The sequence below is a fragment of the Schistocerca nitens genome, chromosome 3 (genome assembly GCF_023898315.1).
Source record: "Schistocerca nitens isolate TAMUIC-IGC-003100 chromosome 3, iqSchNite1.1, whole genome shotgun sequence".
Lineage (NCBI taxonomy): Eukaryota > Metazoa > Arthropoda > Insecta > Orthoptera > Acrididae > Schistocerca > Schistocerca nitens.
In genome coordinates this window covers 833049193-833069636 of record NC_064616.1, presented here as the reverse complement: position 1 = coordinate 833069636, position 20444 = coordinate 833049193, and the positions used below count along the sequence as shown (strand labels likewise).

At 44.9% G+C, this 20444-nt stretch overlaps 1 protein-coding gene across 1 annotated transcript in view; it reads left to right on the top strand.

Moving 5' to 3' along the window:
- Positions 1-20444, top strand: part of LOC126249443 (uncharacterized) — a 163967-nt gene that overhangs the window by 44265 nt on the left and 99258 nt on the right. The gene's annotated exons all lie outside the window — the stretch shown is intronic.

Genomic DNA, 20444 nt, shown 5'->3' with positions numbered 1-20444 from the left:
GCTATGACAATTTACAACTACAATACCGACTGTTGCTTGGTCGATTCTCATCATTTCTTTGCCCTGTACCCTTTGAGACTGGAGCCCTTTTTGATGTTTCCCAAGACTGTCTAACCTAAAACGCTGCCCAGTCCATACCACACAGCCCCTGCTACCCGTTCAGCCACCTCCTGTGTGCAGTGGACACCTGATCTATTTAGTGGAACCTGAAACCCCACCACTCTATTGCACAAGTCGAGGGATTTGCAGCCTGCACAGTCGCAGAACCGTCTGAGCCTCTGATTCAGGCCCTCAACTTGGCTCTGCACCAAAGGTCCGCAATCGGTCCTGTTGACAATGCTGCAGATGGTGAGCTTTGCTTTCATCTCGCTAGCAAGACTGGCAGTCTTCACCAACTCAGATAGCCACCGGAAACCAGAGAGAATCTCTTCAGATACACAATGGATGCAATGAGAATAACCCCCCCCCCCCTCCTCCCAACAGAAATTGAAACCAGATTATGCTGTTCCAGTCAATCTATCCCCCACTTCCCCTGAAGTTGAGCCTTCGAGCACAGATGCAAAACCATACATCCAGATGGAGCAATAATCAACAGCAAAGTAATTCGTAATCCTGTTTCCCCTTCGCTGCTTTCAGAGATCCAAATCTGATGTTCTTGCAGTGGAGCTTCAATGCCTACAATTACCACCTGGCAGAACTCCACAAACTAAAGGATAACCATTCTGCAGTCAGTGTGGTAACTCAGGAGCCATGTTTCTCAGAAACTAAACTCCTTATTAATAAAAATTATGAATTCTACCATTAAATGCACATGAATGCCAAAAATGCATGTGGGGGAACATAGACGCTCATACGAGCTGACACTTTCAGTGACCAGGTGCCTCTAAAGACTGCACTAGAAGCTTTGGCACTCAGTGTCCATCTGACAGTTAAGATAACAGTATTTAATATATGTCTACTGACAGACAGATAATGTATCACAAAGTGTTGTAGCTAGTGGACCATCTGCCTCCATGCTTCTTCTGAGAGATTTGAACACTGACAGTCCTCTGTGGGGGCAGCATAAACACGTCTAGCAGGGGTAAAGTAATAAAGAAATTAATTTCGGGACTGGAAGTAGGCCTACTTACCACTGGAGCTGCAGCACATTTCAGTATGGCTTATGTGACGTAGTGTGCCATAGATATTAGAGTTTGCAGCCCCATTGAAGAAAAGGTACAAGATGCTTTTGACACGATTATCCACACTGTGGAAGCAATCTCCCCACCGGAAATTTGTACTGCTGTGGTCAGAAGAAATAGCTGCAGCTAAGACAGTGTAGAGTGGCACTTCAACACACTTGGGATTCTTCCAGGGAAGATTTAAAGCATACAAGAGAGACTTAGAATGGATGTAAACCTTTTTCTTAAAAAGAGAAAGCAGGAGCATTGCAAATAGTGTGTATAATTTGTGGGAGCCCATAAAACTCCACTGTCTCTGTAGCCACCAACCGTCCCCAGAAGTCCTGGTATATCCTTCAATGGCAACATCTGTACAGGTCCCTCAGGCATTGTTGAATATTTTGCAGCTCACTTTGCCAACGTGTCTGCATTCAGTAACTACAACCCTTATTTCTTGACTCATAAATACCTGGTAGAGCAAAACTACTTGTCCTCCTCTGTGCTTAGCCTTGAATCGTGCAGTGTTCCATTTAGGGAATGGGAGTGCCACAGTGCTTTAGCAGTGTATTGAGGCACAGCCCCTAGACATGATAAAATTCACAATCAGATGCTTAAACACCTTAACTATGCCAGCATAAAACACATCCATGTGTTTTTAATCGTATTTGATGGGCAGGGGAATTTCCCTCCAAATAGTGGGAGAGTATTGTTGTTCCTGTCCTGAAATTGGGGAAACATCCTCCAATTTTGACTAATTATTAATCAGACTCTTTAATGAATGAGCTGTGTAAATTATTTGACAGAATGATCAACCAGAAACTGTGGATGTGCATGGAAGCCAGAAGCCGTTTATCGCAATTTCAGGGTGGCTTTCAGGCATTCTGGTCCTCCACAAACCAATTGATACATCTGGAATTTGCAGTCTTCCATGCTTTCACACATTGTCAACACTTGATCACTGTGTTCTTTGATCTGCAGAAGGCAGGAAGCTATCACATCCTGTTTAACTGTGGAAACCTCCACCTATGCAGTATACTTACCCATTTTTATACAGAATCTTGTATCCCTCAGACTGTTCCAGGTCCGGATAGATTCGACCCTTAGAAGCCAAAATTTATAGGAAAATAGGCTCTCAGAAATTGGCTTAGAGCATAATCCTTTTTGCCATTGCAATTGATCATATAGTCACTGCCATGGGACCCCTAAACCTCACTATATATGATCAACCTTTGTCTGTATTATAGCTCTAAATCATTGTGTACTGCAGAGAGCCATCTTTGGGAAGGCACATAGCAAGCAGAAAAACTTGAGCCCTGAGTCATGGATATAGATTTTCTCTAGAGAAAACGTCTGTCGTACACTTTTGTCAACTCAGAACTGTGTGTCCTTACCTAGAACTTAACCAAAATAACCAGTTACTTCATAGGGTTGAAAATTCCAAATTTTTAGGCCTTTTACATGACAGTAAGTTAACCTTATTACCACATGTATGCCAGCCAAAAGCAAATTGCATTAGGAAACTTAATACCCTCTGATTTCCCAGTAACACCACGTGGAGAGCTAATCACACAGTTTTTCTAAGATTCTACAAAGCTTTGATATTATTGTACTTGGACTATTGACGTGTTGCAGATCAGCACCACAGTCAGTACTGAGCTTGTTAGTCTGTCCTCTACAGTGGTGTGAGATTAGCAACTGGAGCCTTCCGTACAAGCCCCAGAGACAGCCTCCTGGTGGAAGTTCGTATCCCACCTCAGACAGTTGGACACCAGCAAATTCTGGCAAACTGTGCAGTCCTAATGTGTCAGATGCATACCCATCCATGTTACTAGACTCTGCTTCAGCCAACTGTTCAGCCTGTTCAAGAAACACCCAAGAATGGGTAGACCAGGTGGGGTATGATTATATAATCTGTGTAAGAACCTCAAACTTCTCTTTTGTCTGTATGCATAGTTCCCTGCACTTCTAGTGATGTGTACCCACTCCTGTGATTCAGGTGGATAACTTCCATGATCCTAAGAAAAATACAGGCCCAACAATTCTCAGCCATCTGTTCCATTCAGTACTCCATGGCTACCCCAATTTCGAGTGCATCTACACAGATGGACAGTGACATTTGGTTGTGCTTTCATATATACAAAGTGACACTAAAGCCTTCTCTGCTGAGTGCATGTAGTGTATGCACTGTAGAGTTGGTAACCATATCTCAGGCTTTGCAACACATCAAAACTACCACAGCAAAAAACTTTTTGATTTGTAGCTACTCTGTGAGTCTAATCTGAGATGAGCCATGAGCCTGCTTGTGACATTACAAGAGAGTGGCTCACTAGGCAAGAGGTGCTGGTAAGTATTTGTTGGCATGACAAGTTGAGTGGCAGGACAGTTTAAGCAGCCTGAGATGCGGCCAAGGTAGCAGAGACCGAGTAGGAGGAGGAGGAGGAGGAGGAGGAGGAGGAGGAGGAGGACGAGGAGGAGGCATGCAGGATGTGGCTGACCAGTGTGGATTTTATTTTAGGTGAAAACCTCAGGCTGGTGTAGCAAGGGCTGCTCTGTGGCCAGACCTTTGGCAATATGCAGAGTCCAGATGGCTGAAAAGAGAAGGTGAATAATAATATTTCTCTGGAAAACTTCAGAACATTTGTTATGGACATGCTATGCAGAAACTAGATAAAACAGGGAAATTGTGAGATAAGCTCATTACAGTTTCAACCTTACTTCTTGTCTTGATGAGAATAGCTTATAAAATTATCAACAAATGGTTCAGTGAATCAATTTGTACAAATGATGTGTTGTATGAAAACTGCCAGTAGTCACTTCACTGAGTTTGTATACAACTGGGCATGGATATAAACAAATAACTGAATTTATGTGCAAATTTTGCTTACTATGAATTCTCTACACATTAACATATCAGCTTGAGTACTCCACACTGTTACCCAACATTCCTAATGTAGAAATGACCAAAATTTGATGATTTGAAAAGTATTTGTAATTTTGAGTTCAATTTTAATATTTTACGATGCTGGATGTGGCCAGGCATTTGTGTAGTTCATTCATATCTTTCAAAATAATCTGTAGCTATTTCATAACAATATTGGAAATTCCTGTATGGGGCAGTACGTAAAATAAGGGAAAAGCAACCACTCATCTATAGTGGATCGATGTGCAGAACACAGAAACACGTAACAGAAAACAGCATTGACACTAGTTTTTGTGTGCTGTAGCCCAATTAAAATTACTTGACAGTTGACACTTAACATGTTGTAGATGGTTTCTCCAGTCAGTGCGTGCACTCAGCGTCACATCCAAACCATTATCCTTTGCCAGACTACTAGATCCTTTCCAAATATAACAACTTCTTGCAGTATAATGACTTGGCAAAACAGTTAGCATATGGGGCTCACACATGGAATGTCGTGGGTTCAAAACTCGTCAAATGCTATGAAATTTTTTTACGTTTCTCAATTTAATAGAAGACTGTGATTGTTACATTTGAACCAATTAACTGATAAATGTAGTTTTCTTATTTCTAATTCTTATTTCTAATACTTTCATATTGACTTTATTTGCTGTTATTTTTCTTCCTACCATTCTGTTTTTGTTTGGAATCTGCTTGTCACCTATAATTGCAAACCAACTGCCAAACAGCATTGCTCATTGGTTGGTAACGCAACAGTCTGTGTAGCCAGTATGATGTTAGTTTCAAGTAACCAGTGGCAGAGAAATTAGTTTGCTTTTACCCCATGATGAAAATTTTCTATTTTGTGTTTACTTCTAGAGGTTAGCAAACAAAGCACTTGTGATTTTAGTTCTGCCGCAGATTGTTGATCGTTGTTTTCTCCAATACATTGCACATCCTGAGATTGTGGCTAGATTAGGACACTACTTGAAATTCAGGGCCACAAAACATGTCATCTGCTGCAGTTCAGCCATTGATCACTTAAAATCAACTGTCAACAATGCATCTCCCATTTCCATAATACCTTGCGATAGTCATTTCCAACATTGGTCCATATTACACATTAACAGCATTTTTGAAGTGAAGTGACTGCCCTCAGAGGCTCAGCATTCGTTTGCTGAGTACGGGCTTGGTGACCCTGTGGTTCCTAAGCTGTGGACTGGTAAGCGCTGCCAGTCTCCAGCTACCATAAGATCTGGGCATGCTTCAATGACCGGATTGCGAGGACAGTAAAAACCTCTATAAGAATCCTCTCAGTCTCGAGGTGGGGTGCGCGCTGATGAGATGTATGGTTGTTGAAGTGGAACATTTATTAGTGGGCAACCTCTGGGGAACCTGCCACACCTCAGTTTTATAAGGCTTACTCAGGCATGTGGGGCTCTGTCTGAGTGGACCCTTGTTTCCCTAGCTGCTTGTGGGACTGAAATGGAACCCTTGAAATTATCATCTTTTCCTCCCAGTGGACGGGGTGTGTGCCTGGGTGTGTTCACACCCAGTCCTCCCGGTAACCTGCATCAGTTGAATTATAGTAACAGGGTTCAAGGAGTCATAAATCAAAATGTCTTTTTTTTCATTAACAGGAAGGAGGGTACATTTGAAAAAGTATCCCCTTTCTATATCCATAAAGCCTTGGAAGGACTTGATGGAAGCCTGAAGTCTATTAAGTGGCTGTGGAATGGTTACCTACTGCTAGATACTAACAGGGCAAAGCAGGTGGAACTACTTATGAAGACCGAAAAATTGGGCGAGTATGTGGTATAACTGTTGAACTGCATAATTCCCTTAACTCTAGCAAGGGTGTGGTCACATGCCATGACATTAAGTTCGGATATGTCAATATCCATAAACAAGAATGGGCATTACAGGGGATAGTGGATGTAGAGCAAAGGATGCATAGGAATAATGGAGAAATTGAGAAGACTGCCACCTTCATTGTTACCTTTAATTGTCCAATGTTGCCTGACCACATCATGGCAGGTTTCCTCCAACTTAGGGTTAGGCCTAATGTACCTAACCCTATACGGTGCTACAAAATGCCAGCGTTTTGGTCACACAACACTGAGTTGCGGGGGTAAAGCGACCTGTGGGAAGTGTGGGAAGGCAGCCCATGAATCTGGGATTGACTGTTTATCTCCAGCAGTCAGTGTTAACTGCTCTGGGAGCCACAGTGTCTGGAGCCAAGATTGCCTTTTTCTTGCAGAGGAACAAAAAATTCAGAAACTAAAAGTCACCAAGCAGATCCCCTATGCTGAAGCCGAAAAGGAATATAAAGTGATGAAACTTCCAATCTTTACCACTTCCTATGCTTCCATGGTGCAGAAACCTGTTCCTAATGTCAACACCTTGATGCAGACATTGTCCAATGTACAACCATCCACCACCACCACCACCTGTACTTGCATATGTACATGTCAAGGCACCCCAAGGGGGCTCTCGGTTCTTTTGTGAGTTCGTGCATGGCGCTCACAGGGCCCCTAGCTATTGCAGCTCATTCTTCATTCCCTATCGGTATTTCCTTCTCCCTGCCCCCTCCCTCCCCATCCCCGCTCCTTCCCCATTGCCACCTCCTTCCCCTTTCTAGGTGTTCTGATTTAGGTCGACCTGGCTGTTCCCCTGGGTTCCTGTATTTGTTGCAATTTTGTTCCTTTTGCCTGTTTTTTCACTCTTTTTTAGCGTTTTGGTCCCCACTTGAGATTTGACCTCCACTTCCAAATTTTTTTAGTGTGAGCCATAGGGGGAAGAACTCCCTCCCTAGCATCTATGGTGTGGATCCCCCTTCCCCGCTCCAGCCCCCTAAGTCACCAGCACTTGTAGCCAGTCTGTGTGGTGGGGCTGTTATGTACCCATACGGCTGAGCCCCTTGACACCACAGGGATCACACTACTGATACCTGGGCTGTTCTCTCCACATGTATGCCTAGGAGTGGTAGCTTGTCTTCTTGGGCCCTTGCTGTGGCTGGATGTGGCGCCCATGGGAAGAGCCCCTGGTCATGTATCAGGGTGGATGCTTGAAACATGAAGTGTATTAAGCTGCAAAAATCTGGCCATTCTCACACAGACGTCTTTGAATGGTGAACGATCCTTAAATGCTGCTTCGTATGACCTGACAGCCTTCCCTTCCCTGGCTACCCCATGGGAGGAGGGCCAGGCTCGCTGTATTGGGCTGAAACTCTTTCCCCATTACCTCGTCTGTACTAAGACGGATGGGGACACTTTCACCACCACAAAGCCATTGTTTTTCATGGAAATTATCAAGGACTAGTTTGGTGAAGTGGAGTCTGTTAACAAGATGCAGTTGGGCTCCCTGTTAATCAAAGCTTCTTCTGCCACCCAATCACCTGTCTTACGCTGCGGCTCACCAAAAGTATGAGACACTAAATCTGGTGTCACTATCTTCAACTTTTGCCCCTGTTACTTTCTTTCCTCTGCCTCTGCCTTCCACTCCCACGCCCCAGCAGCTCTCAGACCAGAAGACTCACCACCACTCGGCCACGAGGCACACCACCTGTGCGCCCCAAAGTCGCCCACTCTCTTTCGGTCCCTGACCTTGCAGCCGCCTGTACACTCCCCCTGTGTCTTTCCCTCCTCCATCTCAGAAAGAGGAGGAGGAGGAGGAGGAGAAAAACATAAATCCCATGACAAGGCACCCCTGGTGCCCCCAGAGGTGCCAACTCCTCTCTCAAAACCTGAGTCTGATATCTTATTTATGGATGTCACCCCAACCTTGTTGGTGACAACTACTGACAAAGTGACCTGACCTCCTCCTCCTCCTCGGCTCCTTCATGCCTACCTTGGACTCGCGCCACACGATCATCCAGTGGAACTTCAGCGGATACTATTGTCACCTACCGGAGATGCAACATCTTGTCTCCTCTTATTCTGTGTTCTGTCTTGTTCTCCAAGAAACGCATTTCCGTGATGACCACTCTCCAACTTTCCATGGTTATCCGGCGTTCTGTCGGAACCATGCTGGCCGTGGTATAGCATCTGGTGGGGGTCTGCACTTTGGTTCTCTCTGATGTCCTTAGTGACTGGATCCCCCTATGTGCCACCTTGGAAGTGATAGTGGTTAGAGTGCACACGACTGGCAATCACCAATTGCAGTGTCTACCTCCGTCCAGATCAGCAACTTGCTTATGTTGCACTGTCTATCTTAATCCAGCAACTCCCGCCCCCGTTTCTCTTCCTTGGTGATTTCAATGCCCACCATCCACTGTGGGGAAGTGTCACTTAAACAGGTTGGGGTATACTAATCAACCAACTTATCATAGACTTCGATTTGTCTCCCCTCAACAATGGTTCCCCTACCCACTTCAGTGCTGCTCAAGCTACCTTCTCTGCTATCGATCTCACGATCTCCTCCCCTGCCCTCGTGGCTTCCCTACATTCATCATCCCATGATGACCTTTGTGTCGGTGACCACTTTCCAGTGACACTATCATTCCCTTGCTGCCACCAGGGAGACGGGCCCCCACGCTGGGCATTCCACAGGGCCAATTGGCCTGTATACATGTCTGCTGTCGACTTTGACACCACCCTCTCGAATTCCATTGATATAGTTGCGCAAGGCATCTCTTCCACTCTTCTTCATGCTGCTGGCACTGCTGTCCCCCTATCCACAGGGCTCCCTCATCATCGGCTGATAACGTGGTGGACCAAGGATGTTGCAATCGCTGTCCAGGACCGCTGACAAGCGCTGCAGCGATTTAAGCGACACCCCTCCCAGACCAACCTCCTCACTTTTAAGCATCTCTGAGCTAAGGCTTGTTACCTTACGTTTCCTCTCTTGGGACGTATACCTCCTTATCACAGGTTTGGTCAAAGCTCTGTAGTGTTCTGGGCCACCAGCAAGTGTCCAGTGTCCAGGGTCTGAGCCTTCAAGGAGCTCAGTGCACTGATCCACTGGTCCTCGCGGAACACCTTGCAACACACTTTGTGATGATATGTCGTCCACTTCCTACTCTCCTACCTTTCTCCATCAGAAACACAGTGTTGAACAGACCCCCCTCCATTTCATCCCGCACCACATTGAGCCGTATAATGCACCTTTTGCTGAAGGGGCATTGGTGCAGGCTCCTAGCTCTTCACAAGATGACAACAGGGCCAGATTCCATTCATAATCAGATGATTCAACAGTTGGACATTCCCCAGAGGCAACAGCTCCTCAGGGTGTTTAGTCACATCTGGCTCATGGGTGCTTTTCTGTCACAATGGCGATACAGTTACCACCTCATTAGCGTTACTAATGTGCTTTGTAAACTGCTCCAAAGGATGGTCAACTCCAGATTATGTTCGGTACTCGAATCTCGGGGCCTTTTGTCACTGTATCAGTGTGGCTTCTGGGCAGGGCAATTTCCAACTGACCATTTACTCCAATTGGAATCAGCCATCCGACAGGCTTTTACTCACCACCGGCACCTTGTCGCAGTTTTCTTTGACCTACATAAGGCATATGACATGGCTTGGCGCCATCACGTTTTAGTTAACCTCCATGGTTGGGGCTTCCGTGGTCCCCTTCAGATTTTTATTCACGAGTTTTTATTTTGCTGGCTCTTCCGGGTTTGAGTTGGCACTTCACTCAGCACCGCTCAGATTCAGGAGAATGGTATCCTATAGGGTTCTGTGCCAAGTGTCACACTCTTCCTCATTGCCATAAAGGAGCTTGTGGCCTCTGTTGGGCCTCCGGCTACCACAGTGTTGTACGTTGACGATTTTTGCATCTGGTGCAGCTCCCACTCAGGTGCCATTCGACGGGCCTCTGTGTGGGCTGCCGCCCATGGCTTCCAGTTTTCCTCCTCCAAAACCCGGGTTATGCATTTTTGTCATCGACCCACAGTACACCCTGATCCAGAACTTTATTTAGGCAACCAGCTCCTCGATGTTGTAGCACAGCCCCGTTTCTTGGGCCTTATTTTTTATTACAAGCTGACATGGATGCCACACCTCCTGGCCCACACATCTTGGGTGCTGACCATTCCACTCTTCTCCATCTTTACTGTGCTCTGGTTTTGTACAGACTCGATTATGGTAGCCAGATTTAGGGCTCAGCAGCTCCTTCCACTTTGAAACTCCTTGACCCTGTCCATCATTGTGGGGTGTGTCTGGCTACTGGTGCCTTTCGCACTAGTCCTGTTGATAGTCTCCTCCCAGAAGCAGGGATTCCCCCTCTACACACACAACAGAGCTAACTCCTTGCGTCTTACACAGTCTCCAATTCCCTGACCATCCTGTGTACCCTGTGCTCTTCGCCGATGAGTGATGTCTTCCTCCTAACGCCCGCCCATGGATGGGATTGCCAGTTGGCATGCGTCCCACAACCCTCTGCCGGGCTGTCCATCTGCACTCGCTGGACTGTGCCTCATGTATTTCCTCCCATACCTCCCCCCCCCCCCCCCTCCCCGCCCTGGACTATGCGTAGACCACAGATTAGGTCCGGTCTCTTCCAGGGTCCTAAGGTCTCTGTTGCTCCTATGGTTTACTGGCATCTTGTGTGTGCCATCCTTGCAGAGTTCCAGGGTGCCACCATCTTTTACATTGATGGTTCTAAGACTACTGATAAGGTGGGGTATGCTTTCACATCTCCTACCAGCTTTGAGCACCATTTGTTGCCAGGATCATGTAGTGTATTTACAGCAGAGCTTCTAGCCATTCACGGGGCCCTCCTTTTTGTTCCTCAGTTCTCCCTCCATAGTGTTTTAATTTGCTCTGACTCCATGAGCTGCCTGCCAGCTATCGATCGATGATACTTGTCACCCCCTTGGTCTCTGCCATCCATGACCTTCTCTCTGCCCTTGAGCTTGCCACCTGTTCAGTTGTCTTTCTCTGGATCCCAAGTCATGTGGGATTCCCAGGTAATTAATTGGCTGACCATTTGGCTAGAGAAGCAGATACTTACCGCCTTTCCTTTCATGATTGCAGCTGCAGGTATGCAGATCTATGTCAAATCTCTCTTTGCCCAACAGTGGAATGCCATCTGGAGCGCTACTGCTCATACTAATAACCTCTGCACAATCAAGGAATCTACTGCAGTTTGAGGAACTTCTTTCAGCCCCTCTCGGAAGGAGTCCACTGTTTTATGCCGTTCATGCATTGGCCATACCCTGCTCACCCATTGTTTCCTCCTACATAACGACCCACCCCCACAATGTGGTTGTGGCATCAGACTGACGATATCTCACATATTGATGGCATGTCCCCTTCTTTCGACCCTTTGTGCTAAGTATAGTCTTCCTGCTTCCTTGAATTTAATATTAGTGGACGATCCACGGATGGTTGACCTGGTTCTCGGTTTCATCCATGAAAGTGGTTTTTATTTCCAGATAAAAGGTTCTCCTTCAGTCTTGGAGCAGGTGCAGGTTGGTTGTGGTTGCGACTCCTTTTGCAGTCTTCACGGTCTGTGACCCCATGACTACCCCCCCCCCCCCCCTTTTTTTTCCAGTTTTTAGATTTGGTCTCACCTTTTATGCTTTTACTGTGTGTGTTTAATGTTAATTCTTTTATAATTTGACTCCTCTGACTGAATCCGTCCAATTTTAGCAGACCCTCTTTCTTATGTAACCCACTTTGGAATCGTGGAACTGTTGACCTCCCCGTTTGGTCCCATACTCTATTAACTAATTGATTAATTGATTAATTAATTGATTAATTAATCCAATCAATCGCACCAAGGCAAAACAAGTAAGGATAAAGCAATCCAAGCAGCCATTACAGAAAGACCAGCAGTAGTTCCGTAGTGATTGTCAAGACGACACACAAGCCGCAGAGTGCCTCTAAATGGCCCCGGTCCCCCTCATCCTCGAAGGGACAGGGTGCAGGGAAAGGTTCACGACGTTCAGGTCAAAAGCTGTCCCAAGTGCCATCAGACATCATTCTTTCACGTCTGACTAATGAGGAGGACATCATGGAATTAGATGCTTTGGATTCAGGCAGCCCCTTCACTCCCTCTCGCTCTAAAAGTGATTCACGTCCGCAGTGCAGAGATAGGGGTAAATTAAAACCACGTCGATGAAATGGTTGCCATCCTACAGTGGAACCTGCAGGGGTTCAGGACGCATGTGGAGGAACTCCGTCTCTATCTCAGGGTAGACCACTGTATCTCTCTCTCTCCAGGAGACTCATTTCCATCAATCGTACACCCCTGAGCTATGAGGCTATGATCTCCACAAAAAGGATGACCCGAGTGGAGAGAGAATTAGAGGTGGTGTAGGTATTTTTGTCAGTACTAACACTCATCACCTCTCTCTCTTAAGACTTTACAAGCAGTTGCTGTATCAGTGCACATGCATCATCCATTGACAATATGTTCCCTTTACTTGCCCTTACATGATGCACTTGATGAAGAGGCCCTAATTGACCTTATTACAGAGCTACCCTGCCCCTTCATCCTCTGTGGTGATCTTAATGCACAGAATGTGCTTTGGGGCTCTGCAACTACCTTCCCCAGGGGCAGAACAATTAAGAGACTTCTTGTGCCATCATGTGCATAATTACTAAATACAGGACAAAGCACTCACTTCTGCACAGCAACTGGGTCATTCTGCCATTGATCTCTAGCTTTGCTCTCCAGCTCTTGCTCACATTGCTCACTGGGAAGTGGTCGATGACTTGCACGGAAGTCATCACTGCCCATTCTGGATTCACCTGCCAGATACGGTGGAGCCCGAAAGGAAACTGCTGTGATGGGTGCTCGGTACAGCTGACTGAACACTTTATAGCCAGTAGGCCCAGTTCGAATATTGTGCGAATGTCAAGGCATGGGTGGATCATATTACCAAAATGGTCCTCCACACTGCTGCAGCATCGCTCCCACAGTCATTGGGACAACAGAATAGGCAACCTGTCCCTTGGAGTGCCGAATGCCGCTCTGCAATCAGGGCCAGGTGTGTGGCTTTGTGTAGGTTCAAGCGTCGGCCAACTACAGAGAATATTGCAGACTTTCGGGTGGTGAGAGCAAAGTTTTGCCGAATTATTTGAGAGAGCAAGAAGAGGTCATGGCAACAGTTCCTGAACACCATTAATCGTTCTATCAAAAGTTTTGTTTTGTGGAAGATGATCAGGGGAATTTCTGGGAGAGGAGGCAGGTGCCCCATGGCTTCTGTAATGAGAAACGGCACTCTCCAAACCAATCTGGGAGACATTAGCCAGACCATGGCAGCTTGATTTGCCACAGTTACAGCAACGCCAGTCAGGACCCAGGTTTCCAACACTATAGAGTGGTTGCTGAGAGGTGTAAATTGTATTTCCGGTCCACCTGCTATGAAGGTTACAACTGGCCATTTTTCATGTGGGAGCTGGCTTCTGCATTGGTGGTGGTTCGTGACACATCCCCTGGTGACAGCGGGATCCATTACAGTATGCAGTGGCACCTCACAATCTGAAACAAAGATATTGTCCTTGCACGTTTTAATGCCATTTGGGCATCAGGTCACTTCCCCAACTCGTGGCAAGAGACAATTTTAATTCCTCTTTTAAAATCTGGGGAAGATCATACATGCCCAAGTAGTTACCATAGTGCTGCCCTTACTAGTTGCATGGTGAAGACCTTGGATCCGATGATAAACTGCCGACTTGTCTGGATCTTAGAATCCAAGTAACTTGTTAGTCGCTTTCAGTGTGGGTTCAGGAGGCATCACTCCACCTTTGATAACGTTGGCCTCATGAAGGCAGCTATACAATTGGCTTTCCTCTATCGGCATCACCTTCTAGGTATATTTTTTGACATTGAGAAGGTCTACGGTATGTATGTATGTATGTATGTATGTATGTATTTATTTATTTTTTGTTGTTGTTGTTGTTGTTGTGATCTTCAGTCCTGAGACTGGTCTGATGCAGCTCTCCATGCTATTTCATCCTGTGCAAGCTTCTTCATCTCCCAGTACCTACTGCAGTCTACATCCTTCTGAATCTGCTTAGTGTATTCATCTCTTGGTCTCCCTCTACGATTTTTACCCTCTATGCTGACCTCCAGTACTAAATTGGTGATCCCTTGATGCCTCAGAACATGTCCTACCAACCGATCCCCTCTTCTAGTCAAGTTGTGCCATAAATCTCTCTTCTCTCCAATTCTATTGCATCCCTCCTCATTAGTTATGTGATCTACCCATCTAATCTTCAGTTTTCTTCTGTAGCACCACACTTCCAAAGCTTCTATTCTCTTCTTGTCTAAACTATATATCATCCATGTTTCACTTCCATACATGGCTACACTCCATACAAATACTTTCGGAAACGACTTCTTGACACGTAAATCAATACTCGATGTTAAATTTCTCTTCTTCAGAAACGCTTTCCTTGCCATTGCCAGTCTACATTTTATATCCTTTCTACTTCGACCATCATCAGTTATTTTGCTTCCCAAATAGCAAAACTCCTTTACTACTTTAAGTGTCTCATTCCCTAATCTAATTCCCTCAGCATCACCCGACTTAATTCGACTACATTCCATTATCCTTGTTTTGCTTTTGTTGATGTTCATCTTATATCCTCCTTTCAAGACACTGTCCATTCCGTTCAACTGCTCTTCCAAGTCCTTTGCTGTCTCTGACAGAATTACAATGTCACTGGCAAACCTCAAAGTTTTTATTTCTTCTCCATGGATTTTAGTACCTACTCCGAACTTTTCTTTTGTTTCCTTTACTGCTTGCTCAATATACAGATTGAATAACATCGGGGATAGGCTACAACCCTGTCTCATTCACTTCCCAACCACCGCTTCCCTTTCATGTCCCTCGACTCTTATAACCGACACCTGGTTTCTGTACAAATTTTAAATATCCTTTCGTTCCCTGTATTTTACCCATGCCACCTTCAGAATTTGAGAGAGTATTCCAGTCAACATTGTCAAAAGCCTTCTCCAAGTCTACAAATGCTAGAAACGTAGGTTTGCCTTTCCTTTATCTATTTTCTAAGATAAGTCGTAGGGTCAGTATTGCCTCACGTGTTTGAACATTTCTACGGAATCCAAACTGATCTTCTCCGAGGTCGCCTTCTACCAGTTTTTCCATTCATCTGTAAAGAATTCGTGTTAGTATTTTGCAGCCATGGCTTATTAAACCGATAGTTCAGTAATTTTCACATCTGTCAACACCTGCTTTTTTTGGGATTGGAATTATTATATTCTTCTTGAAGTCTAAGGATATTTCGCCTGTCTCATACATCTTGCTCACCAGATGGTAGAATTTTGTCAGGACTGGCTCTCGCAAGGCTGTCAGTAGTTCTAATGGAATGTTGTCTACTCCCTGGGCCTTGTTTCAACTTAGCTATTTCACTGCTCTTTCAAACTCTTTACACAGTACCATATCTCCCATTTCATCTTCATCTACCTCCTCCTTCCATTTCCATAATACTGTCCTCAAGAACATCGCCCCTGTATAGACCCTCTATATACTCCTTCCACCTTTCTGCTTTCCCTTGTTTGCTTAGAACTGGGTTTCCATCTGAGCTCTTGATATTCATGCAAGTGGTTCTCTTTTCTCGAAGGGTCTCTCTAGTTTTCCTATAGGCAGTATCTATCATACCCCTCATGAGATAAGCCTCTACATCCTTACATTTGTCCTCTAGCAATCCCTGCTTAGCCATTTTGCGCTTCCTGTCGATCTCACTTTTGAGACGTTTGTATTCCTTTTTGCCTGTGTCATTTGCTGCATTTTTATATTTTCTCCTTTCATCAATTAAATTCAATATCTCTTCTGTTACCCAAGGATTTCTATTAGCCCTCATCTTTTTACCTACTTGATCCTCTGCTACCTTCACTATTTCGTCTCTCAAAGCTACCCATTCTTCTTCTACTGTATTTCTTACCCCCATTCCTGTCAATCGTTCCCTTATGCTCTCCCTGAAACTCTGTACAACCTCTGGTTCTTTGTTTATCCAGGTCCCACCTCCTTAAATTCCCACCTTTTTGCAATTTCTTCAGTTTTAATCTATAATCCATAACCAATAGATTGTGGTCAGAGTCCACATCTGCCCCTGGAATTGCCTTACAATTTAAAATCTGGTTCCTGAATCTGTCTTACCATTATATAATCTATCTGATACCTTCCAGTATCTCCAGGCCCCTTCCATGTATTCAACCTTCTTTCATGATTCTTGAACCAAGTGTTAGCTATGATTAAGTTGTGCTCTTTGCAAAATTCTACCAGGCGGCTTCCTCTTTCATTTCTTACCCCCAATCCATATTCACCTATTAAGTTTCCTTCTCTTCCTTTTCCTACTGTCGAATTCCAGTCACCCATGACTATTAAATTTTTGTCTCTCTTCACTACCTGAATAATTTCTTTTATCTCATCATACATTTCATCAATTTCTTAATCATCTGCAGAGCTAGTTGGCATATAAACTTTTACTACTGTAGTAGGCGTGTGCTTCGTGTCTATCTTGGCCCGTCTCTAATGACCTCGTTGTCGACGGGACGTTAAACACTAACCACCACCATCTATCTTGGCCACAATAATGCGTTCACTATGCCGTTTGTAGTAGCTTACCCGCAATCCTATTTTTTTTTATTCATTATTAAACCTACTCCTGCATTACCCCTATTTGATTTTGTATTTATAACCCTGTATTCACCTGACCAAAAGTCTTGTTCATCCTGCCACCAAACTTCACTAATTCCCACTATATCTAACTGTAACCTATCCATTTCCCTTTTTAAATTTTCTAACCTACCTGCCCGACTAAGGGATCTGACATTCCACGCTCCGATCCATAGAATGCCAGGTTTCTTTCTCTTGATAATGACATCCTCTTCAGTAGTCCCTGCCTGGAGATCCAAGTGGGGGACTATTTTACCCAAGAGGACCCAATCATTTAATTATACAGTAAAGCTGCATGCCCTGGGGAAAAATTACGGCTGTAGTTTCCCCTTGCTTTCAGCCGTTTTATGTATGTATGTATGTATGTATGTATGTATGTATGTATGTATTTAACTGGGGACCTAGAAACGACGGAGAGGCTTTGTCCCTGCTGCAGCCCTCAGTGGTACACGACAGGCTACTGCAGTCCACTCACCCTACCACCGCCATACACCGAACCCAGGGTTATTGTGCAGTTCAGCCCCCAGTGGCCCTCCCCCTCTCCCCTGCCCCCTGGGAATCTCTCATTCCAGACGAGTGTAACCTCACTGTTTGCATGGTAGAGTAATTATGGTGTACGTGCACATGGAGACAGTGTTTGCACAGCAATTGCCGACATAATGTAACTGAGGTGGAATAAGGGAACCAGCCCACATTCACTGAGGCAGATCGAAAACCACCTTAAAAACCATCCACAGGCTGGCCGGTACACCAGATCTCAACACTAACCTGCAATGCAGATATGTGCCGGGTACCGGCACGCCTTCCAGCTTGGGAAGCAGTGCGTTAGACTGCACGGCTAGCCGGGTGGGCTAGGCCTATGGTACTATTTGGGGCATTTTATCCTGGAGAAGCTTTATGAATGGGTTTTTCATGGTTGTCTTTCCATTTTTATTCAGTCCTGTCTGATAACTCTTGAGCTGGAGAATGGTGTCAGTCAAGGTAGCTTCTTAAGTATGACTGTCTTTGTCATAGTCATTAATAGCATTACATCCATAGTGAAAAGTTCTGTCCAGTGTTCTTTGTTTGTGAATGACTTCTCTGTGTTTTGATCTCCTTAAAGCCTCGCAACGACAAAACATCAGTTGCAACCAAGTCTTAGACATTTGGATGAATGGGCGCAAACGAGCAGTTTTAAGTTTTCCACCGAGAAGTCTATGTGTGTTCTTTTTAACCATTCTCGTTCCATTTTAAACTTTCCTGAGTTGAGGATGAGAGACACTGTCTTAATTGTAAAGATAGAGTGAAGTTTCTGGGCCTCATATTTCACGCTAAGCTTACGCGGTTACCACATCTTAAGGACATGGAAAGAAAGGGTTACTTACGGCTTTAAGTATTCTAAAATGTCTTTGCCCCATAAAACTGGAGCAGACAAGTCCTGTCTGCTCCCCATGTACTGTGGCTTTCGTGTGATCTCAGCTCAATTATGGCTGCATGGTGTATGGGTCAGTGAGACCCTCTTATTTAAAGATGTTTGACGTGGTGTACCATGAAGGGATTCAGTTGGCCACTGGGGCATTCAGAACAAGCCCCATACCAAGCCTCTGTGCAGAGGTTGGTGAACCGCCACTTCACATCAGGCCACGGCTGATTCCGGTGTGCCAGGCGTATAAAACACTGTCCACACCATACACTCCTGCCTACTATACTAGTTGCTCAGCCTCCACTGGAAATACTTTTTCGTAACAAGTAACAGGCAACAGGCAATGAGGCCCTATGGTATTTGTACACAGGGTTGCCTTCTAGAGATCGCTGTGGCCGGTTTTCATGTTTTAAATCGCAGTGGGAATAATTTCCATCTTGGCATCTCTGAAGGCCCAGACTTATTTCAGACTTGACAAATTTTAAGATAGATTGTATGTCAGATTTTACATTTCAATATCTGTTTTTTAACATTTTAGATATGCATCACAGTTTAACAGTAGCGTACACTGATGGCTCCAAACAAGGGAATTCCTTTGGCTGCTCTGTCATGTTCCCCGACCATGTCACAAGGTTTCGCCTTCCTGACAAGTATACTGTTTTCTCAGCGGAGCTCCACACAATCCTGATGGCTCTGGAGCAAATGCGTTGTATTCCGGGCAAATGCTTTCTCATTTGCTCTGATTCCATGAGTACCTTACAATCGTTACAGAACCTGTATCCAGCTGAGGAACTGGTCTGGCTGATATGTGACCAACTGTACTTGCTCCATTGGCAGGGTAAGCGGGAGTCATTCTGCTGGGTGCCAGGTCATGTAGAGATATAGGGAAACGAACAGGCTGATCAGGCTGTCAAGGAGGCCTGCAGAGGACAAGATGCAGCAGAGAGTCCTATTCCCTTGCAGGCTGTCATTTCTGCACTACACAGGAAGTGCATGCAGTTGTGGGATGAGGAATGGCTGGTGCTAACAGCCAATAAGCTGTGTTTGGTGAAGTCAACAACACGGCTGTGGTGTTCCTCCTGCCAGTTGCTCAGGCGGGATGAAGTGACCCTCACTTGTCTTAGAATTGGATGCTGCCGTCTCACACATTGCTTTTTACTATGACGAGAGGATCCCCCGTTTTGTGATGCTTGTGGCGTGCACATATCTATCCACCATATTTTAATGGAGTGCATTTTATATCATTATGCAAGGGCAGAAGCAAATATTGGTGGGGATGTGCCCTCTATGTTAGCTGATGATGAGTGTGACTAAGGTTTTAAAGTTTTGACATGTGTATGGACTCTGGCCTAAACTTTTAGGCTGGAGGTTTAAGTGCACTGCAATGTGTCTAGCTTCTCCTTTGTTGCCCATCTGCTATATTGTTTTAGCTCCTTATACCACTTTCTTCCTGTATCGTTAATGTTGTACTACTGACGCAATACTTCGTTCTGTGTTTCTGTACAGGTAAGCGCATAATTTTTTAGCTTTTGTTACCTGTGTTGTAAGTGCTGTTTTGTCTTCCTGTTTTGTGCATTTTCCTGACACTCGTCTATCTGTTTTCACACGGGCACTAAAGACATTGCTCTGTCGTGTGATGGCTGGGCAATGGCTGTATTGTGTGGTTTTCCTCAACTAACCTATTCAGACCCCTGTCTCTCTTACTGTCCCTAGTTAGTTGTGTGTCCAAGGCTGTCTTTAAATTTAATAAAGTACAAGAAATCTTATATGCGTGACTTTAAACAAATTCTTCTCAATTTTTTAGATTAGCCTCAAAATTGGTCATTTACAGAGACGTATCTAAGCAGGTCCGTACTGTCATCTGCTAAGAAGTATGCCCAGCAGTATGTTTAGGATTAGATGTACTGACAAATGTACATTCTGCAGTGTAGAGCTCTGTTATCTTACAGGCACTGAAGCAGATAGAGGTGCAGCTGACAGAATAATTTTGTCTGCTCGGATTCCCTAAAGGTGTTTACACCTGTGCAATTTTCCGTGTAGACTAGGTGCATGCAGCTGTTGCACAAAGAAGGAAGGAGGCGCGCACACCTGTGTGAAGTCACACATGCCTCTAGGTTGTGCACACAGATCACCGTGCACAGGTAGAGGTGGAGGTGCAGTTCCAGGCACAGGAGTGTCCCCATCTAAGATGGAGACACGTACAGCATTTGTGACCCTCCCGTGGTTCTGTCCATTTTGTGCTTTGTTTTACTAAAGCTCACTATTTAAATTATTGTCAAAACAATCTTTCAATTTGTTATTTTATGAGCACTTTGGCTGAGTGGTCTAATGATAAACACACGGAATTTGAAAAGTATTATCATGCATTTCATTTTTTCTGGCTGGTAAATT